Below are 11,617 nucleotides of genomic sequence, written 5' to 3' on the forward strand. Positions count from 1 at the left end.
ACTTCAGAAACTGCTCATAAATACAGAAAAAAAGAGAATTCAAAGCAAAACAAACAAAGAAACAGGCTGTTCTATGTCGCAGAAGAAAGGAAAGATGCCAGAAAACTACCCATTAATTGTTGGCATTCAGATAAATACTGAAATACCATTAGAAGACTCATGGCTCCTGTTTCTTACTCCAAAACATCCAATGCAACAAAACTGTCTATGTCTTTTGCCAACTGACATAAGCCTATTTGAGCTAGAAAATTTAAATCTGAATACAGTTAATCCTAAGGTTAACCTAGGTTGAGAGGTTAATGGAATTTTAAAAAATAGGGATCTTTTTTTTTAGCCTGTTCCTTATGGCATGTGGGATCTTAGTTCTCTGACCAGGGATCTCTGACCACTCCCCCTGCATTAGGAGTGCATGGTCTTAACCGCTGGACCACCAGAGAAGTCCCCAAGATCATTTTTAATATCTAAGAAAAATGGAAAAATCTTTCCTTAAACATCTGTGACATTCAGAACAGGTTTATGTAAATAGGTCAGAACAAGTCTTGTTACAAAGATTTCTGCTTCATGGAGATGCGCCCATAGGTGTGCAGGGGTGGTGGGGTAGTGAGGCTGCTCACAGTAGGGTGACCGGCTTTGGGGGGCAGACAGATCTGTCCAGAATCACAATCCTACCACTAACTGGTTGTATGACTTTGGGCAAGTTTCTTAACCTCTTTGCACCTCAGTTTCCTTACCCATTAAAATGGGGATGATAGAATGTCCTGCTGTTACCATAAAAACGTTAGATGCAAACACGATGACTTGGCAATGGTGTATCCACCAGATGTGGAAAAAGAGGGAATAGATTTATCCAACTGGACTAAAGGGTCCCAGGGCAGAGCCCAAAGTGTGGGTCTCTTCAAGCCTGATTAGTCCAGGTCCTGAACTTGCCTGTGAGTGATCACCAGCAACCCCAATTAAACCATCACAGACATTCTACACATTCCCGTACCCATTCCTGACCAGTAGCTTGTCTATCAGCTCCCCCCGAGAATTTATAAAGTTTACGATTCACAGATTAGGGGTCAAAGACCCTCATTCTGAAATCCAGTAAGTGCTCTCTGGCTAATTCTAACTAACAAGTCACTCTCTTCAAAAGGAAGGAGCAGAACCAGATGAAAACAAAATTCCTATTTGTGTAGCTCTACAGTTAATCAAATGCTTGTGAGCTAAATATTAATACATTACATTGGTTAATCCTCAAACAAGTCACAAAGTGCACCGGTGTCGACAGTGGAGACCTATATGGAATTTACTGTTTACAGAGTGCGTCCTCAGACATTACCTCACTCGGTACTTACGACAGTTCTGTGAGTTATCACTAATGCCAGGGAGGAGGAGCCTGAGGCCTGGAGACCCACCCTGGGCCAGGCCTGGGAAGGGCTCTAGGAATACAGAGAAACAAGCCACCTGTCTGTCTTGGAGAGCCTTCACAGAGCTGGATGGATCCTGATCCCTTTGGTTCCAATGACAGCAGCTCTGCACGTCCTCTCCCATTCAAAGAGGGCCTTCTCGAAATCTGCATGCCCCTCACAGGCTCTTTGGTGGCAAAGTCAAGATTTCTCTCGCAATTTCAGAGTAACATCCAGCTTTCTATGTAGAGGCAATAAATAGAGTGATGGGTGACATTAATGACAGACCAAGTGAAAGGGACTGAGTTTTCTAAATTGGGAAAAACGTATGCTTGACTATAATCTCCTTGGCATTTTCCATCATCTTACTATTTAGAAGAGCACATTTTTCAATGTCATTGACAAGAGTGAGCGAGCACTTTATTTACATGATCGGAATAGAAATGGGAACTGCAGCTGGGGTATTCGGAATCTGAGAAGCTGAAGTCTACAGTCCAGGCCACACAGGAAACTATAGCTGGGAGGGGCTGGAAGCTCAGCAAACATTCATGGAAATCCACCTCTGGGCCAAAGAAGGGGCCACAGTGGGGCAGAGGGTGAGTCCCCAGAGAGGAGCCTGGATGGTAGAGGCCACCAAAGAGAGAGCTCAGCAAATGCTTATTGAAAGACGCCAGAAAAGGGACTCCCCCAAAGATCCAGTGGTTAAAACTCTGAGCTTTGAAGGCAGGGGTGAGGCTTTGATCCCTGGTTGGGGAACTAAGATCCCACATGCTCTGTGGTGTGGTCAAAAAAAAAGACTTCAGTGCAATCTCGTCATCCTGGGAATACTATGCTTTCCTGAATTTTTTGAGAGCAGTAATGTCATAGCTGGATACTGGAGGAAAGTGAACAGGATGCCAAACAATACATGCAGAGATTGGCTAAAATGCATGGCTCCTCATTAAGTGAACAAAGCAAGGAACAGACTCAAAGGGTATTTCTAAAGTGTTCAACAAAAACATGTGGAAAAGAGTCACGCATGACACAAACATGACTGGAAACCTCTGTCATGAAGTTAGATTCCCACTGAGGTATTTCAAACTCAGGGGTCAGGTGGGCCCCTCTATGGGAAAAAAAATAGTCCTGTCTTTTATTTGATTCTTACATTAAATTGCTTTTTTTTTTTCTTTTTTAAATGCAGGGACCCCAGAAGAAAGGAGCTCTAATTTATATATTTATTGGACACACTGAGTGGCAGGTGGGATCTTACTTAGTTCCTCAACCAAGGATGGAACTCGCACCCTATGTCTTGGGAGCCCAGAGTTTTAATCACTGGACCGCCAGGGAAGTCTTTACACTGAATTACTTTTATTCAATTATTATTTCCTATACTATTTCTTAAAATATATAAACATAAAACCAGACATAAATTTACCTTAGCACTTTTCCAATTATGGAGACTAAAATGAATGTACAAATAAATACAAATAAAATTACCCAAAGAGTATAACTCAAATTGACTACACTTGACTACACCACTTTCCTCTGCTGGAACCCCTGTTTCAGCCTTCACTTGCACACTTGGCTTCACCTGATCACACTAAGTCTGTCTCTGTGTTTTTGTCATAGCAGGTTAACCTGGCTCTAATTCATCAGAAATTTACAGACAAATGGCACTGAGGGACCTCCCCGGTAGTCCAGTGGTTGATTTTGGTTATTTGGTTATTTAGTTGCTAAGTCGTGTCCGACTCTTAAGTCGTGGCCCCGTGGACTGTAGCCTGCCAGGCTCCTCTGCCCATGGGATTCTCCAGGCGAGAATACTAGGGTGGGTTGCCATTTCCTTCTCCAGGTCCAGTGGTTAAGAATCCAGTTAAGACCTGGTGCAGCCAAATAAATACATAAAAGTAGAAATTTTAAAAAATAATAAGAGGCACTGAGGTGGCCTGGCTGGACCCTAATATAATATGGTCATCCCAGTGATCCAGGCATACCTTTAAAATACTGCCAATTATCATTAACATGAACTCCAAAAGTCTGAGTGTTCTTAATTTAAGAAGAACTCAAAGAAACTCAAGGACATACCCTTGGTCTTGGATTGGGAAATATCTGTAACCCAGAAGGAATGTCGTGGTACTGACTGCTGGAGGAGAGCAGAGGGTGCCATGGGGACTCAAATGAAAAGTCACATTGCATCTCAGAAACAATATGAGCCACCCCCTGACATATTACATCAAGAATTTAATACGTGTAAACATACACTTCAAAAGACTGACGTATAAGCACATCACATCAAAGGGCCTCATTCCAAGCTGTGGAGGTCCCACCCTGGCTTCCCACATGCTTCATCCTTAAGAACTACAACATGGCACTTTATTACTGTGGTTTGGTTTGTTGTTTTTTTTTTGCCACAGTTCTCCAACCAGGGATTGAACCCAGGCCCTTGGCAGTGGGAGTGCAGAGCCCTAACCAGTGAACTACCAGAGAACACATGTAAGACATGAACGTACCCTGACTCCCATGAGTCAGCTCGCATCACTCTGACGGCACCATCGCATATTGACATTGTGTGGTCTGTATCCCCTAAAAGAAACTTGGCACAAAACTGCACCAAATGATGCCACAGCTAGGTTAGCTTAAGTGAATGTCCTTGTTTCCCAGCAGAAGAAAAGCTGGCACTGTTTAAGGAAACTGAAAAAGTGGAACCTTCCTTGAATAGAATCCTCTACTTCAGACCCTCTCAAATGCCATGATTCAATTTCCATTAGCAAAACTGTTTCAAAAAATTATTTATGTATTTAAACTTTTGGCTGCACTGGGTCTTTGTCGCTGTGTGCAGGCTACTCTCTAGGGGTGCTTGGGCTTCTCACTGTGGTGGCTTCTCTCACGGTGGCTCATGGGCTTAGCTGCCCCACGACATCTGGGATCTTCCGGAACCAGCATTTGAACCCGTGTCCCCTGTACTGGCTTTCCTGGTGGCTCAGACGGTAAAGAATCTGCCTGCAGTGCAGGAGACCCAAGTTCTATCCCTGGGTCAGGAAGATCCCCTAGAGGAAGAAATGGCAACCCACTCCAGTTTTCTCGCCAGGAGAATCCCATGGACAGAGGAGCCTGGTGGACTACAGTCCATGGGGTCGCAAAAAGTCGAACACAACTGAGTGACTAACACACACTCCTGCACTGGCAGGCGGATTCTTATCCACTAGGCCACCAGGGAAGCCTTCCACCTTTTTAATCAACTGAAATATGTTCTGTTTAGAAGGCTGCTCTTTATTGTGGGAGGTGGACTCTCCCCCATTTTGGGGTTTAAAAGGTCTTTTCTTAAATGATGGTGATGATGGCAGAGTACGGAGCTTTTTTATTTCCCTATTTGAAAAACAAAATTTGGCAATCCTGTGTTGGACTTCCTGATTTTTTTTAACTGTTGTCACTGACATGACTAAGTAAACGGTACACAAAAACATGCCGAGCATGACTATGCAGAAATGCGGTGGTATTTCAAAGCTTCTAACTATTCTACCTCTAGAAGCTGACTGATAACATCACTCCTCTCATATTACATCACACAGCAGCTATGGCATAACTGATTGATAACGTGGACGCTGAGTGAGGAGCAAAGATCAAAAGAACGCAACGATTCTCCATTAGACTGGCTGACTGACATTATGAAGATTCAAAGCAAGGTCAAGGTGACTCTAAATTAGATTCGGAGGGAAATAAAAACAAGATGAAGATTAAGGCACATTTTAAAGAAAAGTGAAAAATAAAGCATCAGACAAGATGGAAGCCACTGAGGACCATAAGGCCATGTTTAAATCAGTGTGATTATAAAACTATAATTGCAGCCAGAGAGAATTCAAACACAAAGACCCCCTAAACTCTCTTTAGAGTAATCATCAAGAGTCATCAAGAGTCTAGCAAAGCCATGTGAGTCTCAGAGGCCTTGGAGATGACAAAGTGATATGGACAATGGGAAAGACTTCTGAGGAGAGAAAAAAATTATATTCCCAAATATTGTTTGGGAAGGATGCTTCACAGAGGCATAGGTGTGAGAGCTGGTTTTTCCTAGGGTGAGAGAAAGGAACGGGTGGGGCTTAACAAAGCCGACCAAACAGGAAGTTGTGTCAAGAAGGGAGGGTTCCCCTTCTGATGCTTAAGGCGGACACAGAGCCGGGGCTGGGGTGTGGGAGACCGATTAGACATGGTAGAGATGCCGAAAGGCCAATCAGGAAGGCGCAGAGCTTTCCCTGGAGACCAGAGAAAGCACAGCAAGCTTTCCCAGGTGATTCCAGCACATTCTACTCAGAGGGCAGGCCAAGGGCCTAAGGTCCAGTGCTCATTTTTCAGTGTCCCCACTCTCCCTTCATAGGAGGACCTTCAGAAGAGGCCCTCCCCCTCACCTAGCCTCCTCTAAGGCTCAGAGCCATAGGACATACAGGAGAAAAATATTTGCCCTCAAACATCCACAGAAATGTCTTAGGATCTCCATGTGAAGCTGTTGCTTAAATAAGACTGGTTCTTAGCCGCCATGGAAACAGAATCGAATATTGAAAATAGACCACCTTTGTGAAAAAGGATACTGAAGCTCTTCCCGTACTGCAGAGAAACACTGAGTGGAAAAAGGCAGGGTTCCAAATAGCACGTATCATCTGCTACCATTTGTGTAAAAGGGAAAGATAATCATAATGGATTTGCTAATAGATGTTATAAAATATCTTGGCTGTGCCCGGAACACCTCTGCAGGATGAAAAAATCAGTAACAGTGGTGCCTCTAAGGAATAAAACAAGGTGGCGGCCATCAGGGATGGACAGAGATGTAGTTCCTACCTCACTTTTGTGCCTTTCGAATGTTTTCTTTCATCACGTAGATGCATTACCTACTAAAATTTTTTTTTTGCATTGAAAACACTGAAAAATTTAAAATAATAATAATAAAGAACCCAGAATAGTCTTTCTGCAGCAAAACCAAACACCCTTGTTAATCTGGACAGCTGTCTTCCCAGCACACACCAGATGCTCAGTTTGTTGAACTTAATGAACCTCCGCTTAAAAGAAAACAAAAAAAAGTCAGAAACCAGGCAAACCATCAGTTCTAGTTTTCTAATAAGCTCTTTACCTGGCTGTTACTTAACTACCGCAAAAGATCAGAAAACAGGTCCTTGGGTCACATGCCCTGCACCCAGCTGGGTCCAGTGTGCCAGCTTCATGGATGACAATAAGTCTAGTGGCCTGTCCACACCAGTCCTTTTATAAATAGAAAATGTATAATCCAAAAACATGATGCCTTGGAACCAAGACCACAAAAACAAACGTGCAGATAGGAAAATGATCCCGAAGGGAGATGTCAGCACCTGCAGGGTATCAGTACAGAAATAGCAGCTTGTGGGTTAAAAAAAATCAAGCACCAGCCAAAAAGGTTAGAACATGCAGAGTCGCTATGAAATCCTCATGCCAGAGCGCATGAAGAGGTGGCCTGAACTCCCTGTGCTCTGTTCCTAGGGACAGTATAGCCCAAGATGATACAGGAAGGCTAAAACACCCCTTGCCCCAATCATCTATACTCCTAAATTGGTCAAAAAGTACTCAAAACCCACACTGCAATAAAAAAAAAAAAAGATCAGACTGTTGTAAGCAGAAGGTTGTAGCAGAAATTCTGCCACACGAATTCCATTGTATTAGAAGGCTCTCTCTCCTAGAGCTTCTCAAAGAGCCAGGTTTCAGCAAAGAATAAGACAGACTTCACCACGGTATTCCCTAGGACCAAAGAAATTATTCTGAGGTGTGGACAGAAGCTTGGGACAAGGGTGGTGGGGAACCACTATACTCTCCATGGTCCCTGCCAGAGATTCCCAGGAAAGAAGTGGAAATAGAAGAAGGGAATGGCAACCCTCTCCAGTATTCTTGCCTGGAGAATCCATGGGCAGAGAAGACTGGCGGGCTTCAGCCCATGGGGTCACAGAGTTGGACATGACCCAGAAACTCAGACACACACACACACACACAAGAAACAACAGCAAATGAGAAGCCCTTTCACCCAGATGTTACGAGAAAAGAAAGCAAGAGAGAAAAGGGCCTATATTAATACACAAAGAAACTACAATTATTCTAAAATGGCTGAGGTCTAGAATGTCCTAAACAAAAACCCAAACTCAGAATCAACTGTAAGGAAGGTGCCAATCCATGAACAGTGATCATCTTTGGTTTATTCTAGAAATCATTTAAAAACAGAGAAGGGAAAAACCAAAAGTGACCAGATTCCTGAAAGAAAGAAAGATGACAGGTTATCTTCCGATGAAAAGGGAACTGGCTGGCAGATTGAGAGTAGATATTTATCAGACCCATGAAGGTGATAAAGGAAGTGAAGGTGAAAGCAGAAGAGAAAGAAAGGGAATTTCCCCAACTAAAACAAGAGGAAAAGAACCATTCCACTGCACGTGCCATCTGGTTTATTTCAAGCTCAAGAAAAGACCAGGGAAAACGCAGTGAAATTAGTGAAAGAGCTAGATTACCAGCAAGAATCAGTCATACACTTGTGCCTCTGCCTGGGAAGGCAGGCGCTGCTGGTGCTCTCCCTGCTCCCATGACTAAGTAACTTACTTAAATGCATTTGACACACGATCCCTGAACTTCCGAAAAGCACTTAATACAGTGGCTCATGAAATCTTAATCTAAAAATGTTCACCCATTTATAATCACGCTGCATTGCACTGACAACTGGGAGGAAGGGCCGAGCAGAGGGGAGAGAGATTTGGAAGAATGCCGTGGAGACTGATATCATCAGGGACTTTGTTTATCACTTTGCGGGGTTTTTCTCCCTCTTTTAAAGAGAACGAGATTTGGAGTCTAAAAAAGAGTATAATTACAAGGAGAGGACTAACAGAGACAACGAATTACTTGATTCAGTAAAAGAAAAATAAGCAACAAATAAGAAATAAAATGCGATGTGACTTGGAAAACCCCACAGACATCTGTGCTACAGTGAAATCTGGAACATGTTTAATGAACTGGGGGAGTGGAGGCAGGGGAAAAAAATCAGTTCCTGATAGAAAATACTGGGGGGTAAGTACGAAGAAAATAAGGATTAAAAAGGCAACAGAAAACCATATTTAGCAAATCCACAATGCTTATTGTGTGCCAGACACTGCTCTAACTGCTTCTGATATCAAAACCTCAAAACAACCTCTAATCTAAGTACCATTATTTTTCTTGTTTCAGAGGTAAACAAACAGAGGCACGGGCTTCCCTGTGGATCACCTGCCAATGCAGGAGATGTGGGTTCGATCCCTAAGTTGAGAAAATCCCCTGGAGAAGGAAATGGCAACAACCCACTCCAGTATTCTTGCCTGGAAAATTCCGTGGACAGAGGAGCCTGACATGCTACGGTTCATGGGGTCACAAAGAGTCGAGTGAACAATAAACAGGCACAGAGAGGTTAAGTGACTTGCCCAAGGTGATAGCCAGTAAAAAGCAAGGCCAGGGTTCAAATCCAGGCACCCTGGCCTCAAAATCTGTGCCCTTAACGTCTCTGCACCCCACCCCTAGAATTTCAACTCAGAAGAGTAAGAAAAGTAGCTAGGAGTGAAATACAAGTCATGCACTTGCTAGACCCTGGGTCAACAGATCAACCTTTAGTCATGGTTCTGTGATGACCAGTCAGTCCTGTGACCTCCCCAGGCTTTCATTCCCTCACCTGTGCATTGGGAAGGCTGATTAGATGAGCTCTACCTAAGGTGTCTTCAGCTCTAAAATTCCACAAGTCCGTGCTGACAATCAGCAGTGTACGGACCGGTCTGCTTTCTGACTGGGTTATTCAAAGTGAATTCACCCTAAAACAGGCAGCACACTTGCTATTAAGGTTCCTCCTCTGTCTCCTGACCTTCAGAAGATTATTATGTCCTCTCCATTCAGGCAAGTGAAAGAGGGTAGTGAAAGGGAGGCTGTATGGTTTCTCTTCAGGACTCTGCTTTGTGTGGTTGCAATGAAATGGCCCTCGAAAAGCTCTGGGCCAGATCACATTAACTCTACTAAATCTACAGTCCCTCCCACCTCCAGGCATCTCTCCGGAGTCCGATCTTGGAACCTGCCTTTGGATCCGGTTACTGGAATGCAGGTGAAACTGACACACTGAGGGTGAAGCGACCAGAGAGGAATTGGGAAGATTAAGAGAGTTCAAAGGAAGGAGTTTCATGATGTCTAAATAAACCTTATCTTCTGGCTATGGTCTGTTCTCTTAGCTAACATCCACTCTTGAGAGTGAGACCACCAGTTCATGAGGAATGAATTCAACACCCTCTTTCAAACTAGTGAGCCCCCAGCATTATTCTTCTGGAGGTAGGCCTTCAAAGTCAGAGTGCATCTGTGCATGAAGAAGGGCCTTTACAGGTCGGTGGCACAGTCCTCTCTTGTGAGTCCTGTCTAAGCATCCCTGGCAGGTGGCTGTCACTTGGCCTCTGCCTGGTCACTTCCAAGGTCGAGATGCCAGTTGCCCCGCCTAGCAGGGCCTGTGCTGCTGGACAGCTCTCACTGTGGGGAAAGACCACGAAGCGCCTAGAACAGTGCCTGGCAAGGAGCCGAGCTCAGTAAGTGCGCCTCCAAGTGGGTCAAAAGCTGCCTTCTTACAACTTGAACCCATCAGTCCTGAGTGTGCCCCTGGAGCCCCAAAACGCAGAGACCCTTCGGATATTCGGGGCTGTAATCAGATTCCTCGGCCCTCTCCTTACAGATGCGGATCCCAGATCTCCATAACCAAGCCTGGCAGACCCCTCGCCAGACCCCTCACCCCCAAGTGCGCACTGATGGACCAACGGCCGGTAGGGAGGCCGCAGTCGGGGATGTCCCCAACCTCGGTATCCGAAGCTGCAAGGGACAAAGGCCTTTCAGGAAGGGGTATCTCACCCTATGAGATCCAGGCTGCCTCCCTCCCCGCCGGTCCTGGGAACCCCCGCAGCGCCAGGTGACAGGCCCCCTGAGGATCCGGGACTCTCAGGCAGCTGCGCGATGGGCCGAGCCAGGACAAGGGATCTCGAGGCTCAGAGGTTTGACCCGACTGATCGCGGGCTCGATCGCGGCTCAGCGGAGCTCGCTCGGCCGTGGCTTTACCTGCGCTTGGTCGACTACAGCGGCCCAGCTCGCCCCCGGTCGCGCTCCCGGAGCTCCGCGGCTGCCGCCGGCGGTCATGGAAATGCAGCCGGAACCCCTGGCCAGTGCAGCTCCCGCCGCTAACGGCTCCGCCCAAGCAACTGCCGCCACGCCCCTGACGACAGTTTCTGCCACGCCCCTAACCGCGGAAACCCGCCTGTTCATTGGGCAGCCCAGAGGCTGCTCTGCTAGCCCCGCGCTCTCATTGCACTCGGAGGGCAGCCCATTGGGCAGCGGACCTGCTCCTCAGAGCGGAGGCGGAGCCCTTAGCGAAGATCTCCAAGACAATTGGTTATTTTTGACGTCTTTAGCCCATGGGCCAAGGAACTATAGGATAAAGCCAGCGCGGAGGGGGCAGGGAAAAGAGAGGAGGCCTAAAAGACGGGTCTTGTTTGATGCTGATGTGGAGGAGGGGTGCGAACCGGGAGGCAATTGTGACCACAAGCTGGCTTGCCGGGCAGGGTAGAGTCAAGTGTCTGGGTTTGGGAGGAGGAAGACACGCAGGTAGTTCAGCTTCTGGGTCTGAAGGCTTCAGGCCGACCAATGGACTCACCTGTAGTCCAGGACACCAGGGCGAAATTTGGGGTCGTGTCCCACGAGAAAGGAGGCAGGTTAGTGAGTCACCAAGCCGCAAGGGGAGGAAAGGATAAGGAGGCAGCCGTCTCTGGCCTCTTCTATCTAGGGAAGTGTGATGGGGACGTGCGGGGCAGTGTGGATCTCAGTTTTTGTCCCACTGTTCTTTCTGTCCTTAAGACGACCCTCAACCAGTTGAAGGCAGCCTGGAACAATGTGGCCTTTGGCATCGTAACTAGAACTCTGTTGGCATGTACAGGTTACATGGTCTTGAGCAAATAATTTAACCTTTCTGCTTAGGTCCAGATTTTTTACTTTGGCAACTGAGATGAGCGTTGATGAGAAGATTTAATAACACTCCACCCCCCAACCCCCTGGGCTTCCCTGGTGGCTCAGTGGTAAAGAATTTGCCTGCCAACACAGGAGGTGCAGATTCGATCCCTGAGTCAGGAAGATCCCCTGGAGAAGGAAATGGCAACCCACTCCAGTATTCCTGCCTGGGAAATCCATGGACAAAGGAACCTGGAGGGCTACTGACCAGG

General features: G+C 46.2%; 1 protein-coding gene across 4 annotated transcripts in view; it reads right to left on the reverse strand.

The window, feature by feature from the left end:
• ABHD2 (abhydrolase domain containing 2, acylglycerol lipase) overlaps positions 1-10,596 on the reverse strand; it is a 119,748-nt gene extending 109,152 nt beyond the window's left edge. For 3 of the 4 annotated variants that reach the window (XM_055417797.2, XM_088829633.1, XM_088829632.1), the window contains exon 1: positions 10,464-10,596. The gene's annotated coding sequence lies outside the window, so the exon portion shown is untranslated. Of the gene's footprint in view, positions 1-10,259; positions 10,294-10,463 lie in introns of those variants that run through there. The other variant, XM_088829631.1, reaches the window with a different exon arrangement.
• Between the last annotated feature and the right edge of the window lie 1,021 nt (positions 10,597-11,617).

Source organism: Moschus berezovskii, chromosome 21 (genome assembly GCF_049115385.1).
Source record: "Moschus berezovskii isolate FMDL1 chromosome 21, NW_MosBer_1.0, whole genome shotgun sequence".
Taxonomy (NCBI): Eukaryota; Metazoa; Chordata; class Mammalia; order Artiodactyla; family Moschidae; genus Moschus; species Moschus berezovskii.